The sequence below is a fragment of the Plecotus auritus genome, assembly GCF_963455305.1.
Source record: "Plecotus auritus genome assembly, chromosome: 4".
In the NCBI taxonomy this organism is placed as follows: Eukaryota; Metazoa; Chordata; class Mammalia; order Chiroptera; family Vespertilionidae; genus Plecotus; species Plecotus auritus.
In genome coordinates, this window is record NC_137775.1 from 1,622,119 (window position 1) to 1,629,917 (window position 7,799).

A 7,799-nucleotide genomic window follows, 5' to 3' on the forward strand; every position below is an offset into this window, starting at 1 on the left:
AAGCTGGAATGAGGCCGTTACTAACATAGCTGTTTAAAATACTCTTCTACATACGCTGTACTGTGCACATGGCGGTTCATAGGAGCTTGGTTCTGGCAAAGATAAATCAGTTGTTTCTACAGCATGGTTTATTTACGTGGAGCAGAGAGCTGTGCATAAACATTGTTCTTTAAAATTAACACTATGTGTTCAATTTCCTCCCGGGGGCTCCTGGACGCGGCGCCTCCCCTCCACGGAGCCCCGTCTGCTATTGTAATTATACAATAGGAGGGAGGGCGGAACAGCTAGAGAGAGAAATGCCACTCTGGCTAGATACACAGATGTATGTAGCTTTACACTCATGTACATATGTAGATACACACTTGTATGTAGACACTTGTGAGAGCGAGAGAGAAGCAAACACACGGAAAATAAAAACAGCCACATTCTTCAAAGACTGACTGTTCGCGTTGAAACGGTATGTCGTTTGCTAAGAGCTGATTGGAGCGGCCTTGCCCGTGCGTGTGCTCATGGGAGTGAACGGACAGCGGCTCGTCTTTTCTGGCCTCCACGTTCTGAGCCTCCCCCACCGGATCCACCTGCAGCCACAGACGTGGACTTGGTCATCTGATGAACTTGGAGACCCCATTGCACGGGGCGGGGGTGGGGGCGGGGTCTCCCTTCGGATCGCTGCCTGATTCGCTGGCGGTGAGGGCGGCCCGGGCTCTGCTGCTCTCTCTAGAGCTGCTTTATCGGCACGGCGGCTCTGCCGATAGGCTGTTACAGAGCGTCCTCGTATCTGGACACAGCAGGAGTGGTACGTGATCTCTCCCGTTTCCCAAAGATTTATGGGTGAAACTACTGGGACTGTTGTCATAGCAGAAGCGAAGTGGGAGCGAAGGGCTGTGTTCTGATGGGAACAAGTGAAGCTGCTTGCCCACGGGTGAGACCTACTTAGGATCAGAGATTTGCCGAGCGTGCGAGGATCCAGAGTGCAGTCACCTGTAGTTAACAGTCCGTTTTTTAAAAGAAACATACAGTTGGGAGTATTTTTTCTATGTTGGCGGATCTATAGGGTGCCCCAGAACAACGTCTGTACACGCTAATGATGAAGGCGGCCTTTATTAAAATCCATTTCATTTTCAAAATCCAGCGACCAGCTGTTAAAGTGCAGGGACTTTTTTTTTGGGGGGGGGTCACCCTGTATTTAGCAGACAACCTTGAGAGTTCTGCTCTCACCTTTTCCCCAAATCCTGTTTTAAAAGGGAAGATGGTTTTCGTCCCTGGCAGTTCTGACGAGTTTCTCGTTAAGGTGGTATTTGATTTGGGGCCAAATTTCCCTGTCGGTAGGAATGTGGTGACAGCTGTGAGGAGAGGGAGAGGCTTGACCCCAGGCGTGGTCCTGGCGGGCTGATTCGCAGCGGACAGTTCTGCTGTCAGACGCCGTTGTCCCGCTACCCTCCAGCGCCGGGATGTGTGCTGACGGGAAATCTTGTAGGAAGAGCCAACAGCCGGGAGTATGGACCCGGGCTGTGGGGTCTGATCTAAAAATGCGAGCCCTTCAGTGCTCAGTAGTGGACGGCGGCTCATGAATTAGGAAACTTCAAAGAAGTGCATTGGCTTTGGAAAGTAATTCTCCAAAACGGCCGTTTCCCAGGCCGGTTACCTCTAAGAAGCAGGCGAGGAACCCTGTTCTCTCCAGACCCTTCCCCCAGGCCAGGCGCTCGGTGACCCCGGCCCCAGAGGGGCTGTCGCGGCGTAGGTTTCCTCCTGCATGCCTCTTGGTTTGCTTCTTAACCCCGTGCAGCCCAGCTCAGTGAATTCTGCTTTCGGGAATGTTCGCGCACACAGACCTGTGGCGACCTCAATCCTTACAGCTACCGGATACTTTTAATATGTTTAGTTTTGAGTGTTATCTTCTGGTCTCTGAACTCAAAATTAACGTTTGAGCTTTAAATAGGACTAAGTTATTCACCATGCCTTGGTCCCTACCATTTTTTTAAATACTGTAATTTTTCTTTTACATGCATATATTTATTTTGCTTTTCTTAACTGCAATTGGAGACGTGAAGGGACGCATCCATGGCTAACCTCACCGAGTTGGTGGCTAGCACCAGTCCCTCCTCACCAGTTTCTGCCTTTCGTTCGATTTCATTCGCATTCACCCTGGCGACTGCCCCAGTGCGCTGTGCACCCCGTTTGTGCTTCCGGCTGTGGCTCTGACTGATGCGTGATGTGATTTTGTGGGTTCCAGGCACAGACGCATGATCTGGATTTTGAAAAGCTCTTCTGTCTCTACATATTTCCAACATGCTTTCTACACCTCGCTGAGTTAGCGTTTAATTCTTTAAAGACATTAGTTTAGTCACATGAGTGTATGCCTTCTGTTGCGAGAATTAGTCTGACTTTCCAATCACTGCACAGTGTGTCCTGGCCGGGGTGCTGTCGTCCCTGCCCCGTGCCTGCCAGGTTGTTCTAGCTTCACGTTGCATAAACCTGTCCGGATCCACGTCTCGCCGATTGCTGTAAAGTCTCATCCTGAGTTTGAATTCGTGATGCTCAGTCCAGCACACTTTTCCTTCCTCTTCCAGCCGGACATTGTGGTTGTGTGAAGCATTAGTCAGATGCATTTCTGTGATTATAAAAATAGCAAAAAGGAAAGACAGAAGTTGCCATGCTGCTCTGGTTTAAATTATCAGAAGATGGAACCAAGAGAAAGCCACGGGTGTTTCCCGAGAAGCACGTTCGCAGTCCCAGGCAGCCTTGCCCTCCACTTGACACTCAGCTTTGCACCTGCCGCTGTCCCTGCCGCTGTCCCTGCACAGGGTGCGCAGGAGGAGACCCTGCCCTCCCTTCACTGCAAGGGGGTGTGGCTGACAGCCCAGCGGCAGGCCGGCTGCTCCCCGCCCCCCACACAGGGCAGGCCACCCAGGGGCTCGCCGAGACTCAGCCACATCCAGGCAGCAGAGCAGAGACGTCGGTTTTCAGCTGGTGTGTGTGAGGGGCTGTGTGTTTGCAGAAGTTTAAATGGACAGTTTGCATTGCTATTGTAAGTCAAGTTTTAAGGGTGTATTCTCCAGACTCCACCCACCCACAGTGCCGTGTGGGCTGGGCACGGCAGTCCTCTGCCACCTCTCAAATAGCCTGCGTGGGTGGCATGGGGGATGTTACTTCCCACGTGACCCGCTGCACCGTGTGTATTGTGTGAGCACGTTTTTGGAGGCGTTGCTACACCAGGCCCCCGAACCTGTTGCCAAGAACGCGCTGCCCCCAACACTGAACAGTTGCCACCATTTGAAGAAATGCAGCATTTGGGATCTTTCTGAAAAGAAGAGGTGACTTTCTTTAAAAGTCCTAGGTCCCCCCCTCGCTGAGAGTCTGGGCGACCCTCCCTGCTGACCACACCACGGAGCGTAGCGCGGTGACACGGCGCCAAACCCCACGTGCCCCACGCCCGTCTCCCGCCCGTGGATCTGTACCCGAGGCCGACGGGCTGTCTTTAGATTAGGGAGAAGGAATCCAGATGAACAATATCCAGCTGCGTGTCGTTGAGTAAATTACAGTCATTATTTGTACGCATCACGGAAGTCTTTGTAAAATGCGAAGGGCAGTGACCTGAGGAGGCCTGGCCTCTGCGTCTGTGAGTGACACGCGCTGTGCACGTGTGTACCTTCTTCCGTGCTCACTTGCAGTCTTTGTATGTAAGAGAACCCACTCCTTTCACGTTTGTACGATGAACAGCAACTGTTTGTTATAACCCGAGGCGAGTCGTACATACACTCGGCATCCCAGCCGCCGGCACGCACGTCTCTATGGGTGCCACCTGCAGAACCCACCTTCGTCCCACAGCGCACGCTTCGGAGCAGCGAGCAGTCCTTTGTCGATATGTAACTATACTATGAAGTATATATATGTATGATACATGAACTATATTCAGAGCTGTTCATAATTTTAATGGATACCCTTTGGTGTGAATAATTGAATACAGTTTTTAAACACCTCCTCTATCCTGTGCTGTCATTTGTGGGGAAGGTAAGCAGCCTCGCGTGGGTGCGTGGAGAGGTGCCTGCGGGGTGCCTGGGGGAGGCGCCTGGGGTGTGCGTGGAGGATGTACGTGGAGGAGGTGTAGCGGTTCAGCCTCGGATGCTCCGGTCCTTGTTGCTAGGAGACGCTGAGTTGGGGCAGGTGATGCCGGATGTTTGCCTCGGCCGCTTGCCCCGGGAAGGCCGAGGAATGTGAGTTTCACGAGATGACCATGAGCTCCGTGGTGCGGCGTGGCGGGTCGGCACTGTTTGGGGGAGGACGGCTCAGGCCACAGAGCTGACCTCGAGCGCCAGCCCCGGGCTCCTGAACAGCCTCCCGCGTGGGGCCCAGGGACCGTTCCCCTCCCCCGGCTCGGCTGGCGGGAAGGAGTCCCGGGTGCGTGGGTGTGCGTGTGTGAGTTGGGGTCCTGCTGTGGTGGAGAAGGTTCCAGACTGACCTCCCTGTGCGCCCTTACGGCTTTCCCCGGGGAGCCGTGCTGACGGGGGTGTCTGGCGGGCAGCTCGCTGACCCGAGCGGGCAGCACGTGAGCGATATTAGGCCGCAGTTCCAGGCCCGCTGCCCCCGCCCCGCGTAGCCAGGAGCACACCACGCCGAGCCTGCGAGTGAAGGGGATCCGGTGTAACCTTAGACCGTGTCCACGCCTCGGGACACACCAGGCCCGCGGCTCTCCAACAAACTCTCCGGCCACCTCCTCCCGGCCAAGGCCCTGTGTGCGCCCACTGGGCGTGGATTTTGGTTCAATGTCACTTCCTGTGAAACTGCCTGAGACGCTGCCGGTATTGGGATAAATGTCCCGCGCTGGTATGTCCATAGGCACTGTGGTGACCAGGGCAGGTTGGGCCCCTAGGTTAATGGTGCCCGCTGGACCTCTCCGCCGGCCTCATGCAGGCTGTGCTTGACAGGGCCCCCAGAGTTTTCCCGCGGCCGCCTGTGGGGCCCCACCTTGCTGCAGAGTAAATAACAGTCTGCAGGCGGGCACTCGGGGACCCCCCCCCCCCGGCTCCCCTGGCTCAGCTGCAGGAGGCCGTGGGCGCCCCGAGCTGTCCACGTCCTCCCCGAACGGCCACGCTGTGCTCTGCCTCGCCCTCGGCGTCCTGCTCAGCGGTCTCCTCCCTGCTTGAGGGCCTGCTGCTCCCAGGGGTGACAGGCTCCCTCCTGCGTGGGCCCCAGACCCAGACCCAGGTACTGCGGTTCACACAGAGCCCGCACTCACTCCGTGCCAGGCGCTCGGCCACGTGGGCCGACTCCATCCTCTAAGGATCCCAGGAACCCGGTGCTGCCGCCTGATGGTGGGAGGAAATGGAACTCCGAGGAGTTAGGCAGCGAGTACAGGGCCTCCCCCCCCCGCCCCCCCCCCCCCCCCGCCCACCCAGGCGCCCGCACAGCGGGCCTGCTCCGTGCTGACTTCAGGCCTTTGGAAAGGGCGTGGGGACTAATGTGGACACGCCCCCCACTGAGGCATCCCTGGGGGTCCATTCCTGACGGAGACATCCTGTGGGATCGGAGGGGAAGCGGAAGCACTCCGCCTTGTACGCTCTAAGTAAGACCTGGAAATCCCGGTGAATGAGATCCTGAGAGCAGAGCCTCGGCATTTGTAAGCTGATTTCTGCTGAAACAAGATGTCCTCAGACTGCTGCCCCAGGACTAGGGTTGTGGGGACCAGGGAGGAAGTAGGGGGATTCGCCCACATCAGTTTTCTGGAATCTGATCAGGGGGCTCCTGGTCCCCACTTTCTCCCAGAGTTTGGAGGGGGTGCATCTCACAGTTGAGTCTCAAACCCAGTCTGTCACGGTGACCAGGTGGCCGAGTTGACCAGGTGGCCGGGCCCCCACCTCTGCTCGGTGGGGTCAGCCTGGGCCAGAGAACCAGCGCCCAATGGGAACTCACGGGTGTGACATGGGAGGCAGCTTTGGAGGCAACACGTGGCTGGGGGACAAATGGGGTCACGCTGCCTCTGTGAGCAGCCCAGAGACGCACGGACTGGCTCGGGACGTGGCCGAGGGCGGAAGGCAGAGATCAACCCAGCAGCACGGGGCCCTCACTCACCCCTCGCTCCTACGCCCCCGTCCACACATCCCAGCCCTCGCTGCCTCTGCTTTTCCTGAGTCCTGCTCCCAGTGGGTGCCAGGGAGTGTCTGGCAGACGAGACCCCGTAGCCGTCTGTGGGTGCGGTTTTCCGCAGGAACGGGGCTCTCCCCGCTGCCCCCTCGGCGGCTTGCCCGGGTCTCTGAGCTCACGTCCGAGAGGGCTCCTAGGTCTCCTCTGCTGGACCTCTCGCAGCTGGGGGGCATTCTGCACCCTCAGCACAGTGACGGGCATCGGCGCTGGTGGTCTCTTGTCGAGCGCAGGGAAGAGGGTGAAGGGAAGGCACCCGAGGAGAAGGGGATTCAGTGGCTGGGACCCTGGTCTTGGCTGTAGGTGGTCAGCAGGTCCCACAACTATTTTCACGTCTTCCAGCGCCAGCCAGAGCCGGGAGGCGAACTAGCAGAACCCCCACCCCCCCCCAAACCCCGGCACAGGCAATTGGGTGGCGAGCCGGGCCTGGTGCTTCCCACAGGGGCCCTGGGCGGGTGCCCGTCCGACTGGGGCAGGCCCATCTGTGCCCCCGTGGCTCACCGAGTCGGCGTGCTCCTGCCTCAAACACGGCTGGAGAGCGGCTGGGGTGTGTCAGGCTCCACACCCATGTGGCCGACTTCTGACCTTGAGTGTGAGTGTGTGTGTGTGTGTGTGTGTGTGTGTGAGAGTGTGAGTGTGTGTGTGTGTGTGGGGGGGGGTAATTGAACAGCCTATGTACCCCACTTTGAGGGCCGACTCAGGGGAAGCACAGGTGTTGGGAACAAAGTCTTCCTGATCTAAACGAAGACTCCGCAGTGTCCCGGGAAATGAGCCGAACCCGTTCTCCGCCCGGGAGCAGAGCTGGGGCAGCGCAGGCTGGACTCTGGCCCTGACCCACTGCCTCGGGCGGCACCGCCCGGGCCGGGAGCCTGCCCTCCGCCCACACCGGCACCTGCCTGCCTGCGCAGGGGGAAGCGGGGCGTAGCCACAGCCTGGGAGACTCACCCAGCTACCAGGCAGTTGGGAGCAGAAGGCCCTGGGTGGCCCCACGTGATCTTAGCTGTTAATTAACAGGAGATTGGAGACCAAGCACTTCCCGTCCCGGGCCAAGGCTTAGCCCCCGATGCAGCTGGGCATTTTCCTGTCAACTTTCTGCTTGTGGCTGGGCCCCCTCACGCTGTCCGCACCGAGCGGTCCCTCCAGGAGCCCTGTGAGCCGTGGGGGGCGGGGGGCGCTCAGCCTGTAAGCGCTGACACGGATAGCATCTGTCCTGCGCCCTCAAACCTGCAAGAAGATGCAGGTGCCGCAGCCTCCCCGGCGCGCCTGGCCGCCTGGCCTCCTGGCACAGCTCGGGGCAGTCCGCCCTCCCTGGGCCTGAGCCACCTGCCGGCTGCCTGGCTCTGAGCGGATCCCCGCGGGCTGCTCTCCAGTGCCCTCTGCTGGGGGATGTGTAGTATTCGTTGCTGCAGAGTAAAGAACAGTTCACAGGCGGACACTCAGGGACCCCCTGCTCCCCTGCTCAGCTGCAGGAGGCCCGTGGGCGCCCCAGGCTGTCCCAGTCCTCCCACGAGTGGCCACGCTGTGCTCGGAGCCCCGCCTGTTGAGCTTCCTCCGAGAGGAGACGCAAGAGCACGGGCTTTGCGGGCAAACGTGAGACGTCCTTCCTCTACCTCCCTCCGCTGCACCCACTCCGCTCCCCGCCTCCCCCTCCCTCCCCCCCC